Source organism: Prionailurus viverrinus, chromosome D2, assembly GCF_022837055.1.
Source record: "Prionailurus viverrinus isolate Anna chromosome D2, UM_Priviv_1.0, whole genome shotgun sequence".
NCBI classification, from domain to species: domain Eukaryota; kingdom Metazoa; phylum Chordata; class Mammalia; order Carnivora; family Felidae; genus Prionailurus; species Prionailurus viverrinus.
Window position 1 is genome coordinate 40,755,136 of NC_062571.1, and position 15,409 is coordinate 40,770,544.

At 40.3% G+C, this 15,409-nt stretch overlaps 1 long non-coding RNA gene across 1 annotated transcript in view; it reads left to right on the forward strand.

The window, feature by feature from the left end:
- LOC125148313 (uncharacterized) overlaps positions 1-14,879 on the forward strand; it is a 29,471-nt gene extending 14,592 nt beyond the window's left edge. The window contains exon 3 of the long non-coding RNA XR_007145490.1: positions 14,848-14,879. This is a non-coding gene — a long non-coding RNA (uncharacterized LOC125148313). The remainder of the gene's footprint in view (positions 1-14,847) is intronic.
- The last annotated feature ends 530 nt before the right edge of the window (positions 14,880-15,409 follow it).

The following is a 15,409-nucleotide window of genomic DNA, read 5'->3' on the forward strand; positions in this document are numbered from 1 at the left end:
TCTTCATTTTTTAGCTGAAAATGCTTCTATAAAAATAAAATTCCCGGGGCGCCCGGGTGGCTCAGTTGGTTAAGCATCCTACTTTGGTTCAGGTCATGATCTCCCGGTTTGTGGGTTCAGGCCCTGTGTTGGGCTCTGTGATGACAACTCGGAGCCTGGAGCCTGCTTTGGATTCAGTGTCTCCCTCTCTCTCTGCCCCTCCCCCATTCACGCTCTCTCTCTGTCTCTCAAAAATGAATAAACATTAAAAAAACTTTAAAAAAAATTCCCTTCCTTTACTATTCAGTAATCCATTGGTATAGTTCTTATATGAAAGGCACGATAAATACATTAGCCTTTCCCTTTATTAATTAGTTTTCAGAATGACTTGGTTTGGGGAACCAGGATGGCTCAGTCGGTTAAGCATCTGATTCTTGACTTCTGCTCAGATCATGATCTCACGGTTCATGAGACTGAACTCGGTGTTGGTCTCTGCACTGATAGTGCAAAGCCTACTTGGGATTCTCTCCCTCCCTCTTTCTCTCTCTCTCTGTCTCTCTCAAAATAAATAAACTTAAAAAAATAAAATGACTTGGTTTGCTATCATCCTTTAAATTTCACTTATTATTATTATTTTGCAGTATTATTATGAAGTCATGGATTTAAATATATTTTGATCAATTGTGGGTATTATCCTTATTGATAATGAAGTTATACCATATTTGGTATAACTCATCAATTTGGCTTTTGAATCCTTTAGATGTGATTCTAAAATTCTTTGACGGTTCCCTTTTGATTAGGTACAACAAAATGTTCTATGCTTATCTTGTATATTTCTGCTCCAGACTGGAAATTAGCTATTTCTTGAGGATATCTAATTTCTATTACAGAGAAATGGTGTTTAGAACTCATAATCTGAGTGCTAAGGTTTTTTATTGCTACTGGGTTTCTCCACGGACTTGCCAACAAAATATGTCGCCAGACTTCTGAGAAAACATTTCTTTCTTTTGATAAATGGTGTCTTGGGCTAATTTTAGTTTATGTTTCTTTTAATATGAATAAGCTTGAACATTTCTTATGTCCAAAGACATTTCCTTTTTCCTTGAATAGTCTGTTCATTTCAGTAGCCCATTTAAAAATAATATTTTTGGACTTTTTCTTCTCTGGTGTAAAAGTGTTTCATACTAGCAGTTCTCAAAGTATAACCTAGGGAGCCTGGGGGTTCCCCAAGACTACGTCAGGCAGTGTATGAAGTAAAAAGAATTTTCAGAATACCAAGATATTATTTGCTTTTTCACTGTCATTATCTTACAAGTATACAGTGGAATTTTCTACAGGCCACATGACATGTGAAATTGCAATAGGAAGAATGCAGAAACAACCATCTATTAAGCTAGGCATTTTTTTTTTAATTTTATAATTTTTTTTTAACGTTTATTTATTTATTTTTTTTAATTTTTTTTTCAATGTTTATTTATTTTTGGGACAGAGAGAGACAGAGCATGAACGGGGGAGGGGCAGAGAGAGGGAGACACAGAATCTGAAACAGGCTCCAGGCTCTGAGCTGTCAGCACAGAGCCCGACGCGGGGCTTGAACTCACTGACTGCGAGATCGTGACCTGAGCCGAAGTCGGCTGCTTAACCGACTGAGCCACCCAGGCACCCCAAGCTAGGCATTTTTAAAAATTGCAGAAATGTGAGGCAATGGCAATCTTCCTGCACGTTTTTTCTGTTTCAATTTTTGTGTAATCAAGATTATCAATCTTTTTTTGAATTTTATAGGACATCAGACTTTTTGCCAGTAACACTGGATACAAAAAGATAACTAAGAAATATTTTTAACTCCTGAGGAAAAGAATTTTGAATTAGTGCTGTACATCATATTAAAGGATCACAGTGTGTGAAAAAAATCTTCAGATCCTGAAGACCTCAGGAAGTCTGGCATGAAAAGGTCTTTCTAAAAGCCATTTGGATGGGCGTGGTGGAGAGAGCTATGATATCAATGCCCTTGCTAAATTAAAGTGGGCAGAACAGTGCATAGGGCACAGGTGAGGGGAGGTGGTCTGGGGCATGAACACCTCCCTCTTCATGGGCAGTAGGCTATGCTAAGTGTTTTTGGCACGGATTTTGGTAGTTACATCATGCTGTTGATCCACACTCGCATTTATTTTTTCTTTCTGTGATGTCCTATCAACGATCTATTACCTTCTCTCTACTTAAGCAGATTTTCTTTTTCTTTCTTTTTTTTTTTTTTTTTTTTTTTGGCAAGGGAGGAGTATTAAGTACAGGATTTTATTTTTAAAAATGACATATTTAACCTTTTGGATATCTGAGGAAACTCAGTTTGGCCAGTACTGGCCTCACACTTGTCCTGAAGACCAGTCTTCTCTACTCTTAACACCATGAGGGTAATCATACGGGAACAAGTAGAGACCTTGACTGCTTTTGTGTCTGTCCTAGTGAACACAGTGCAGCTCATACTGTAATTCCACACTCTTAACTCCGGAGCCACCTCCCTAAACTTTAAAAAGAACCATACAGAGAGACCACTGCTGTGAAAATATTAGATTGCTTCTGAAAACCTACTTCTCCTGGACCTGATCCCTGCGAGGTTAGCTTCATTCTTATGGAAACTAGCAGTTACACATTAAAGATTTTCAGCAGTCCCAAGCTGAGGATGCATCCGGTAGCAGCACTGTGGGGAACGCAAATAAAAACAGTCATCAGTTACTGTAGTAATCAAACATTATTGTGCGAAAGCTTGGGAACAGCCTTGGGAACCCAAGCGTATGGGCTTCAGGATGCATTCCACAGCTGTGCCCTCAATTCTCATCATCTCTTTCCCCGTGGCTTAGGAGGGAACAAACTAATCTGGGCACCAGGCTGTCATCTTCATTACCTAGGAGATAAACTGATCCTCTAAGGGTTTCTTCCCCTCCAGCCACCGGTCCTCCCCTGCAGTTTAATTTGCATTTGTATTACTCATTTGGTTGTTATTTATAAAGTGGCAGAGATTAGGTTTCTGGGTAAAGTTGGATTTGGTGATGAAGTACATAACTGCTTTTCAAAAATGAAATTTCTTAAGCCCCCCTCCCCACCCCCAAAAGAGGGATTATTCCTAGAAAGATGCTGACTTGGTTTTAGGATGGAATGTTCTTCCTGCACAATTCTGACTGTGGTCAGTACTCTCCAGTCCTTGGGTACTGGTACTCCATGAAGCTCGAAACATCATTTTGGAGGTATGATTACAAAATGATTGTAAGTGAGCAAGTATTTCAAGAGCTCTCTGTTTTTATTAAAGTAGAAGAGGAAGTTTTGAAATCTGGCTAGTTGGCAGCTTCAGAGGAGAAGGATTTTGGCCAAGTCAACCAGTGAGATCTCGTCTTTAGATTCGTGCCACCCAGCATTGCCCAAACTGAGAGATAGATTTGCAAATATCAGATCTTGATGTGTTAATTTACAGCGGGAGATTCTCTTTTACGGATTCTTGAAGACTTAAGTCCATTATCCTGAGCACTGTTTTCTACAATGCTATCTAGATGAACTGGATTCCAAGTGTAAGGATTGGGCCACTCGTGCAGGATATGGGCAAGGAACAGAAGAGTTCTCTTTCACAGTGAGGGAGTCTTTGTCCCTCTTTATGGCACCGTGGAAGCAGCACTCACCTGTGCTTACATTCTGGCTTTCCTTCATCTAACCTTGACTTCCACATAGATGCCACAGGTATTTTGCAACTCCAGAGAATGTTTTTCAGCTTTTCGTCAGCAACACCACACTCATGTCCTTCTAGGTTTTTATCCTTAGAGGTAGAAAGTCCATAGTTAAGTGCTCACATAAGGAAATCTAGTTGGCCTAATTCTAACACATGCTACCTAGAGGCTTTGGGTTCATACCTTTCTGAATTGTAGTTTCCATATCTATAAATGGATATCACATGAGTAACTATCTTATCTCATGGGGCTGTACTGGAGTCAAAAGTAGTTCTTGTGAAGTGCTAATGATGTGTGGTATGCAGACTTCATGGTGGCCCCAATTATTTATCTTTTTATGTAGCCCCTTTGATAGTCAGTAGGGCCGATAGATGCAAACTCTAGGATATTGTGGACACGGTGGAATATGATTCCTGAGGCTAGATCATAAAAAACATTGCGTTTTCCATCTTGCCTTCTTGGGTCACTTGCTCAGGAGGAAGTCAGAGGACACTCGAGTAACCCTTGTGGAGAGGTCCAAGTATGGGAACCAGTAGTGCCTGCTGATAGCTATGCCAGGGAGCCATTTTGGAAATGGATGCCTGCAACGTCATGAGAAACCCTGAGCAGAATCACCTAAATAAGTCCTTCCTGAATTTGTGATCCACAGAAACTATGCAATAATAACAGTTTGTTGCTTTAAGTGGCAGAGATTTGGGGTAATTTGTTATGTAACAAAGGATAACCAATACAGTATAAAGGTACTCAATAAATCATAGAAATTATTATTACAGTCTAGTCAATTAGATTATAGTTTCTGGTCTTGTTTTAATGTGGGAGAAATGCCAAAATGATCAGAGACACCTGTTAAGCCATTTTAGTGTGGGCCATTTCTCTACGGGGCTAGTTTGTCTTTCAGGATGCAATAGTGATTTTCATTAGCTTCACTTATCTTGTGGTACCTTAAAATAGTTATTTGAATACTGGATACACCTTTTAATTATACTAGACAAATCAGATTGGCCAACAGCTTCAGGATAAGAAATGTTTTAGGATGAATACAAAAGACACCAGAAATAGAACATTCAGTGCAAAGCCCTCTGTTTCTCATCGAACATTCTAAGGTTAGGTTCTCAAAATGGGTCATGATTCTGAGACTAGGATATAAGAAACTGAAATAAATGAAGATAAAGGAGAACCTTATTGATTTATATTTCAATTGATAGTTAAACTTTTATGGTCATTTGGGAAATTGTTTTATCTCTGAAGTGTAACTTTTTTTTTGAGAGAGAGAGTGCTTGTGCAGGAAGAGGGAAGGGTTAGAGGGAGAGGGAGAGACAGAATCTTAAGCAGCCTCCATGCCCAGAATGCAGCCCAATGCAGGGCTCTATCTCATGAACCGTGAGATCATGACCTGAGTCCAAATCAAGAGTGAGATGCTTAACCAACCGAGCCACCCAGGCACCCCTAGGTTTGCAATATTGAGTGAAAAGGCAAAAAAAACATCACCCACAAATAAATGAAAGGAAATATTGCCTACCTTGGGAGACTGGACTATAGAGGAAACTAGCCCTTGGAGTGTCTTCTAGCTATAACTTTATGTTCCTCCAGCCTAACCAGTGGGGACATTCATACAAAAGATTCATACAAAAGCTGCAGTCGTGGTAGAATACACAATCATGGTGGGATAGTCATTGAGGCAGGAAAACTAGGTTCATACTCTAATTCAGCTTTTCCCCAACTATGTGGTTTTGAGGAAACTAACCTCTGTATGAGCTTTCTTGTATGAAAATGGAGTACTGATTACGTCACAAATCCTTAGGTTTAAATAATGGGGTATATGTGATTGTGTATATTCAGTGCATGACCTGGCATGGAAACATGGTAAAAACTGAATCTGAAGGCAAATAAAGAGAGAAGTGAACTTGCCAAGGGAATGAGCTTGTGCACACACTTGTCTTTTGAGTGAAAGATTTTTTGTGAGTTTCTTACCAGGGAACATGAAGAAACTTTGCCAGGTTTCCTTGTGTCTGTATTGAGTTTGGTTTTATCTCCACTTAGAAGTACCAGTTGTCCTGCATTTTGCAATAATATCTTTACCGGCCTCTGGCATCTGCTAGGTTATGAAGTTCTTTTGGGGAAAGAGACTACATCTTATTTATTTATTATTATTTTTAAAAATTTCTCAAGACTTGGGACATAATAGGGTCTTCATAATTATTTGATGAGGAAGTTAATGTCATAGATTTTTAAACCAAACTCTTATTCTTGGAACCATGGACACTACTATGAAGTTTCTCCAGTCCAGAGGGCATGCACCAGTTGTTAATTTAAAAAAGAAAGAAGGAAAGGAGACAGGTGGTAGGTGAAAAGAATGTGACGGTTTCTGTAGAAACATATCACTGTTCTTAGTGACCCTGAACTGAGTCTAATTATGTGGGATTTAATCAATGCAGATGAATAAGCCCTTAGATAAAACCCTCAAAGCCTTGTGCTTGCATGAACTGTCATAAGGATTTTTTAAATAAGTGTGCAGATTGCCCAAGGAAAGGGACTTCCCCCAATAATTAACCTATGCTCCGGATTTTGTTGGCATAAACACTTTGCAGCGGTTAATGTATATGAAATTTTTTAGGCTGGGGGAGGGGGGTGATACGAGATCAGAAGAGAAGGCACCGGCTTGCAGTGATGTGATCAATGACAGACATGGAGAGTCAGATGGGGAAACAGGTGCATCTGCAACCCACATAACTTGGTAATGAAATGTGGACTATCTTAACTGCTTCAATAGGATGTTGCAAGATGCCAGAGAATCATTTCATTCATTAAAAAAAGTAAAGTGCGTCAATGACAAAACTTTTTCCCTTGCAGAAGTAACTGAAAAGGGCCAAGGTTAAAATATTAATGAAAACATACATTGTATCTTCAATAAATAGTAAAGTGGCATTGCTTTCAGCATTATTTACTGAGGAAGTGATCCTGGGAACCCAGCTGTCAGCAAAGTGAAGGGACCTGGGGGGGGGGAAATCTACTCTTTGAGTTCCTTCTCCCAAAGGTTTTATTTTAAAATAAACTCTAGTTCTTCGAAATGCTCTCCCAAACTATTTTCCAGGCTCAAAGAAGTTTGGAGAATATTTAGCACTAAAACTATCCTTTTAGAGAGACCCAATGGATCTTTCTTTACTGTCAGATGGATTTTTAAAAACATAATCATTATAAAAGCAAAACAGGCTCATTCTAGGACAAACACACTCAGAAAGGATTTCTTCCCAGTTGCCAAATTCTACTCAAGAATAGAATATAGCTGGAAAGAGCCACATCGTTTCTTCATATTCCACATATAGACCCAGATAGTTTGGCTCAGGAGTCAGTCAACCTGTAGCAAATTCTGGCCCCTCCACTAATGAACGATGAGACTTTCGGTAAGTTGGAAGGTACTTAACATCTCTGTAACTCAGTTCCTGAATAGTGAAATTGGGAAAATAACAATACCGACTTTATGGAGTATTAAAGGCTTAAATGAAATAATACAGGTAAAATTTTCTCCGAAACCTTAACACTTAATGGATCTATTTCTACGGCACTATGTGTAGATGTGTCTTATTGTTTTTGACAGTTGTGTAGAATTTAATTTTATGACATATAAAGTTTAACTAGTGAATTTTTAAAATATAATTTAGAGTAGAATCGTTTTTTTCCAAAGCATGGCATGAAACTCAGCAGAAAAGAAATGATTTAACTGCATACAAATGAACATTTATGAACAGGAACAAACCTCGTGGTCAATGTTAGAAGACAAATGGCAAAATAGGAAGAAAACTAGAATTCATAGGAAAAAACCTAACTTCTTTAAAATATAAAGAACTTTTCCAAATATATAGGACATTGACCCAATAGGAAAATGACAAAGACTAAGTACTTCTGCAATAAACACACACCCACTGCTCATTTGCAAATGAGAACCGTGAGACTGTCCCTTTCCCATAAAATTTGCAAATATTATGAGGCTCTTAATACACAGGGTGGGAATATTAAGAAAATGGGAATATTAATGCACTTTTTGGGGATGCAAGATAATTTTTGTTGGAGTGCAAAATTTGAATTTGAATTAAAGCTTAAAAAGTGAGTGTGCCATTCGAACCAGGAATTTCTCTCTTTAGATGCTACTCCTCTACTGATATGCTTGTGCACAGGCAGAAAGATTTATGGGTAGGCCCGCTGCAGCATTTTTTTTTTTGTGCTCCTAAAGAATTGGACACAGAACATGTAAGGTTCTGCAAAGTTTGTCACTCACCGGCTCTTTTCCACTGGCTCCCCAAAAGATGGAGGTGCAGGGGCATGGAACCCTGAGAACTCTCAGACACTGCTCTCCTGAGAAGCAGAAACCTGAAGAAGTTTGCAGAGGGGTGGAAGTCTTCAAAACCTTCCTGCTCCCAGGACACAGGCATTGCTTCTGTGGGAGCAAGGGAAGCCAAAGTTGGCTACTTGGGGGATGGACAAGAAGCTCTCCTGCCATGGGGAAGTGAGGGAGGGGCAGGAACACTGAGAAAGCTCTACCCACAAGGCCCTGGTGCCCTTGGACTACAGGGATCCCCAGCCCCCACCAGGAACCCAGCATCTCGTGTCACCAGCACTAATAAGCTCCTGCCAGGCAGCAGCAGAGACAAGAGAGAGCCACCCTGGTAGGCAGGTAGGCAGGGATCCCTGAAGAGGCAGCAGGAGCCTGGAGCACCCTGAGAGCTGCACCAAGTGCCAGGTAGCAGCCAGAGGAATTCGAATGTATGGATCGCAGAAGATAACCTAGCGTCAAAAAACCTAAGCTCTGCTCAACTTCTCACCAGACTGACTCAATCCCTACCCCCGCAGACTGGAAAGAACCAAGGAACTTTGCAGATAGGCTGATAGAAATCATCCAAACTGAAACTCAACGAGAAACAAGAGTAAAGAAAAAAGAACAAGGGCTCTCCCTGAATGTTGGCTTGGGATCTAAGAATTTAAGACGATTTTATTAAATCATATGCTTGATAAATAATTCTACCTTGGCATTATTCCCTGATTTTTTTTTTTTTGGAGCTATCTTCACATTAATGATGGCATCAGATGGATGTCTAGTGGATGAGTTCCTAACACACAATGGGGGGAATTGCAAATTCCCACTATGACGAAGACATTAGAAGTTCCTTAAATGCAAGACAGAACCCAACATAATGAATTGAACAAAAAAGTTTGGTAACTTTTACCTCTAGTCTCTGCTGTGACTGGGCTCCACAGCAAGGAAACAATGGTTTCTCACCAGTTGTGACTCTATTTATATCATTTCCTTTGGAATTTTATCGTTCCAATAAATCTACCCGACGCAGAGAATATGCATACACTCTTCTATATAGCCAGTTTCCTTTATTAAATCATTTGTTCTAGAATCTATAACCATGTTTGCCTTTGTTTCCCCTAAATACTTGGCAGGAAACAAGAAATCACTCCTACTCTGAGTCATGAAACTAAAGTAGAAAGAGGTTGTAAATATTTTATGTTGAAGAGAGACAGAGGGGGAAAATCCCTTAATTTGTTGTCTTTGACTAAACTATGAGACTGCTCAATTTTTTAGGTTAGCAACTTATGTTTCCCTGGGTCAATGACTACTTGCAGAAAAGAGTAAGTCTATATCTGCTCAAGGAACAGATCTGATCTGAATACCAGAATACCACTGATACATGGAGAGATATTGGTCTCCTGTTTATAGTTGATATTTCCACATTAAGATGAAAACAGCTGCCAATTCAAAATTGCAGCCCTCAAGCAAAGCCCGACGGCATTATAAAAACGCATATACTCCTGCCACTTTCCAGCTGTCAGCTTTGAGGCTCACCTTTCTTCTTGCATTTTATTATAAATGTTTTGACCAGGATTTATAATGTGGAAGCAGGAGTTCACCTGCTCCCTGTCACAAGGCACCACACTGATTGAGAAGACAGAGGGAAATCAGAGCTGAAGCTTGGTCCCTGAAGAACCATTTTGCCTGGAAAGGATCCAAACCCATCCTTTCTATGGGCCACGTGGTATAGTGGTTAGGCTTACTTATCCACACAGGACCGGGTTTACACTGCTGGGGCCCCCCTGTTTATTAGCAGGAATACCTAGAACCAGTTACTTAGCATCAGTGAGCCTCAGTTTCTTGTATTTGAAACTGGGGTAAGATACACATCTTCTTGAGCTAGGGGAAAGGCTATATGAGATGCCATGTGATTATCTTTTTGGCACAGCCCTTGGGTCAAGCAAGTATTTATCTGGTAGTGTAGTAAAGAACTGAGTTGATGTTCTGGCCCAAAGATTAGGCATGGCTGCCGTGGTATGAAAGGTACTTTGCAGAGGGGGCGGGTGGGATAGGCCTGAATGTAATGAGGAAGATGAAAGCCAGAATGTCTGGAGAGCCTGGTGGCAGGAAGAAAGTGATTTTGTGGTTGTCCATCAACCACAGAGAAGTCTGGTAGGAGAACACAGGGCCCAGACAAGGGAGAATGTTCAGAAACATCAGAGTGATGTCTGGAAATCATGATAAGAATAAAGCAGTGAAGTCCACTCTTGCTGAGAAAGAGTATAGAGGAAGCTGCCCTAGTGAGGAGTATGTCGGCCCCTAATAGGGGCCTTATGTCATTGCAGTAGAAGAACAAAGCACTATTCAGCTTCTACCCCTGGGGTCAAGGTAAAATCCAGTCTGAACTAGCATTCGTTAAGCCCTTCATAAGTGAGGAGTATGGGGCCTGAGGCAGGGTGAGCCTGCTTGGGGAATTTAAATGGCTCCCACAGGGTGGGAGGAATAACACAAAGCTGTGTAGAAAACCAAGCACGTTTTGCATGCTTCAGCCTTGCACACCCAATCTGAATAATATTGTGTTGTTCTGCCAGAAGCTGATAGCTTTCACACTTCCTACTTTCCTCGTGTTGCTGAAAATACATTGTCCACTAGATATGGATACCTGTCAATAATGGCCAATGGGTGGGTTATAATTGGGTGGATTCAGCATAATTTTCCAACAGAACCCTCCATCCTTCTGGCGTCTGTTTTCCAGTTCTGTTATTCTGCTCTTGGAAATCTTTCTCTATAGGCAGGTCTTGCCCCAATTCTGCAGGTGGGGATGAATGCACAAATAACAATCAACCTTTATGGCGGCTGAGAAAGAAACAAAGGTTTGCCTGCTCCTTCTCAGGTGCTGTTTGCTTGGGAAGCTGGCTGGGAGGTGCATCTCTGAAGAGCTGTCTTCTGTGGGTGGGGAGATGCACCCTGTGCTTTCACTTCTTTGCAGATTCGTACAGCCAGAGGACTGTTCAAACAGACTGCTTGCCGGAAGTTAGGCCTTTGTTTCTGACTCCAAATCTGGTGATCTAATTTCTGCATCACAGATTTTAAATATGGCCGTTCTCCAGATATGTATGATTGAAATTCAAAACACATACAAATATCGTGGTATTCAAGAGAATGAAGTTTTTTCTTTGAAAAATAAAAAGCAGATAAATCTTGGATGTATCTTATGGTTGCAATAATAGCTATACTAATGTTTATGTCAAATTTCAAAGAAGAACAAATAACTTAGCTAATGGTGTGTAACAAAGAGTCCCCCAGTGTGAAACACAATAGGACTTGTTAGTTCATAATGTAGGATACCTGGGGAAAAATGGATTTTCAGTTATCTGGGATGAGCTGATCTGATATTTTTTAAATAGCAGGAGAATAAGAATTGCTTTGAATTTAACATGCTTTAAAAGCAGTAACCTATAAAGTTTTACTTTGTGGGTGTAAAGTCTTAGTAATAAGACATTTTGGTGTATTTATGACCTTTAATTGCAACAGATCAAGTGTGTGTGTGTGTGTGTGTGTGTGTGCACGCGCGCGCGCTATATCTGCGTGCTATGTGAATATGTTTGAGAAGAGGATTATTCGTCATCTAAATAGATAATTAAATGGTGTCAAATCATGAAGCTTTATTTCCAGACTCTAGGCATTTCAAAGTGACCATTTTAAATTTAAAAACATCAACTTTAGAGATTTTGTAAGACTTGTTTTGTAGATTCATTTGATTTTGAATAATGGCATATGAGTGATTTATTTTCTTTGAGTCACATATTTAAGAAGGCCAAACTTGTGAATTATTACAGAGAAAAACACCACCCTCACTTCCTTGCTAGGCATGATCTTGGTGATATAAAGGCTGGGCTCACAAACAATATCTCCAACACTATTGTTAATGCATTCAGGAAAGGAAGCTGTGTGGTACCCACTTTTTTTTTTAATATTCACTAATCAGTGCATAAAAGAGGTTATAGCTTGTTCTCACTTGAAATGATACTTCATATGCATATCCTTGAAATTTGTTCATGATAACCGAATTTAGTTTATCAGTGGAATCCTAAGTTTTGCTACTGGATAAACTTTCACAAGACAATGTGATGTTTTTTATTGTTTGGTTTTTTTTCCTAGAGCTCCTTTGGCTGCATTTAGGCCTACGGACTGGTTGAATATGTTATACAAAAGGATTTGGGGGTTACAGAGCCAACTAAGGGGCACCGATTAGTCTAGTAGTGTTTTCAATGACTGCTCACAGATACAACCCATGTCTTGGGCAAGAGGTAGCTGGGACTGTGCCCATGTGGGAAAGAGTTCTAGCACTGTGCTCGTAACTTTTAATCAAGTTGGTGAAAAGCTTGACATTTTGGAAGATAATCTTTGGCATATGCTTATAATATCCTCTGTATTTTAAAAGTTAAAAATAATTTTACTGAGCTATGTCCTAGAGTTCAACTAGCCTAGATCACTTTTTCCAGTTATCACATGCTTTTTCAAACATGAGATTCAAACCTCCTTTTATTTTAGGAAAATTATTTGTAAATTATAAATTTATTTATTTATTTATTAAAAAAATTTTTTTTCAACGTTTTTTATTTTATTTTTGGGACAGAGAGAGACAGAGCATGAACGGGGGAGGGGCAGAGAGAGAGGGAGACACAGAATGGGAAACAGGCTCCAGGCTCCGAGCCATCAGCCCAGAGCCCGACGCGGGGCTCGAACTCACGGACCGCGAGATCGTGACCTGGCTGAAGTCGGACGCTTAACCGACTGCACCACCCAGGCGCCCCTGTAAATTATAAATTTAAATATAAGTTACGTTTCTTTCTTGCTTTCTTTTTGATTTTTAGCTACCGGATAGGAAACTGGGGTTGGGTAATACCTTGAGGCATCCTGTTCAATTGATCATCATGTGTATCTCCCCATCCTCCTCACCCATCCACTCTTTAAATCCAATTCTGAATACTATTGATTCCCTTCATAAACTACCAGAGCAGCCTACATTCTAGAGACAGCGTATTGATCCACCTTAGTATAATTATTCTGCCTACGATGATCTACACCAATTCTAATATTGCATTATATTTGATGTGCCTCCATGACAGGGGATACATAGGGCCTCTGAGACTCAGATATAATGCTATTGATTAAAAATTATTTAATATGACCTCAAAAATCGTTAGTCTATGACAGAGCCATTCTTCTAGAAGAGCTCATCCTGAAAGGTCTAGGATCTTGCAAGACTGGATTGTGTTGCTCTTCTCCATGGCTTTCATCATGTCTGTGGGCATGTAGCACCTCATTCCTAGCCAACGGTGTGCTGGTAAGTGCCTAACAACTGGTTCTAAGAGAGGAAAGACAAAACCAAAGCAAAAAAAAGCCCCAAACCTCAAATTGATAGCATCTGCCAACTTCTGTGGTATAGATACTGTCACCATGACTGGTTTCAGGTTACCAATGTGACATTACTGAACATGGAGTTGGGAAGAGGTGCCCATAGTTGGCTCTTGAAGGCAGGTGCAGGAGCGGGCGTGAGCTAACTCTAGCACACGACTGCTCCTAGCCTAAATGCTTCACTTGTAACTTCTGCTTTCCAGCTTCAAGTGCTGAAGAACTGTTGAAGTTGAAGTGATTCAAACTTGGTTTCTCTAGATCCAACTCTGGGAGACTGTCAGCTGCAACGGAGGAAGCTGTATTTTGCTGTCTCCATGTGGTGGCCCAGATGCATGAAATTTGGCAATGTCTGAGGGCATTTTGGTTGTCCTCACCGGGGAGGAGGGAGTATGGCATCTAGTAGGTAAAGGTCAGAGATTTTTCCAACATCCTGTAAGGTACATGGCAAGCCCCACAACAGAGAATTATCTGGCCCAAAATGTCAATCAGGCCAAGGTCAGAAACACTTTGTCTGGTCAGATCCAAGCACACCAGAGAATTAGCGTATGCTGCAGTCTTCACTCCTTCTTTTTGGAATTTGCCACCTTGTACCCCATAAAAGGGACATTCAAATCCAGAGATACTCAGTGCTGTTACATCTTGCTATGGGATGTGGGCAAAAATTTATTTTTGGAACTCTTTGGGTACCAATATTTTGTACGGCTTGGCTTGATTCTTTTACTATTGTTACTTGAACCTCTGCCTGTAGTTGAACCTCTCAGCTCTAGTGGAGTGCCCAGAGATGCTGCAGATAGACATTACCCTAACCATGTGGGAGATTCTGGCTGGCTTCAGGCTGTGTGAACTTTGAGCAATTTTGTTGCTTCACCTCCGTGGCCCTGCATCTTCTGTAGCACACCAGGATGATTCCCTGGGTTTTTGTAGCTGGCCATTATATGTCTGCTATGCCCATAGCTGACAGAAATTTGGAGAAAAGCTTGCCAAAGTGTCCTTGCTGTCTTTAGAGCAACAGCCAGCTTGTCAACAGTGTGTATCATGGCCAAAGTTGTAGCCTCAGCCATCTTCTCTGTGTCTTTTAAGTTTTCATAACTTACTTTGTTTGCACTTCCATATGGATATGCGGCATTAGAAGAGAAAGTTCCTGAGCAGATATTCAGGGATATTTGCATCAGGGAAATGCAAGTCAAAACTGCAGTGAAATATCACTTCACACCTGTTGGAGTAACTACAGTCAAAAAGACAAAAGATAGCAGGTACCTGTGAGGATGTGGAGAAAAGTGAACACTTGTGCACCGTTGGTGCCTGTGTGAACTGGTAAGGCTTCTACGGAAACCAGTATGGAAATTTCTCAAAAAGTTAAAAATGGAACGACCATGTGATCCAGCAATTTCACTTCTGGTTATATATCTGAAGACAATGAAATCACTGTTTGCATGTTTATTGCAGGTTTATTGCAGGTTTATTTATCAAGACACGGAAGCAACCTAAGTGTCCATCCAATGAATGAATGGATAAGGAAGATGTGACATATAAAGGAAAGCTACTCAGCCATATAATGGAAGGGAACTTGTACTTTTATCTTAAGTTTATCTTCCCAGAGATTGGTACAACTTGGGCCAGTGAGGTGTAGAGAACAGTTTGTGGAAGTTTGTGTGGGAAGAAGCTTCCTTACACCTAGGAAGAACCGTGGGAATGAATCTCTCTTTTTTGCCAGATGTAAACCAGGAAGTACAGAGCCTCATTTGCTTCTGGCATCTATCTTATGGCCTGGGGTGAAACCAGCTTCAAACTGACTATAACTCTGCACATGGGAGAGAAGAGATGAAGACACTTTAGTCCTTGATGATGCTATTTAACTGCTGGATGGATCCATCTGGATGCCCTCTCTTTATCCTGAACTTGTACAAATATGGAACAGTGACTTAAATAACCAGAGTGGCTTTGAGTTTGACATTTCTTGTACATGTTGCCAAATGCATGGACAATGGCATATATGTGTTTGAAAAAC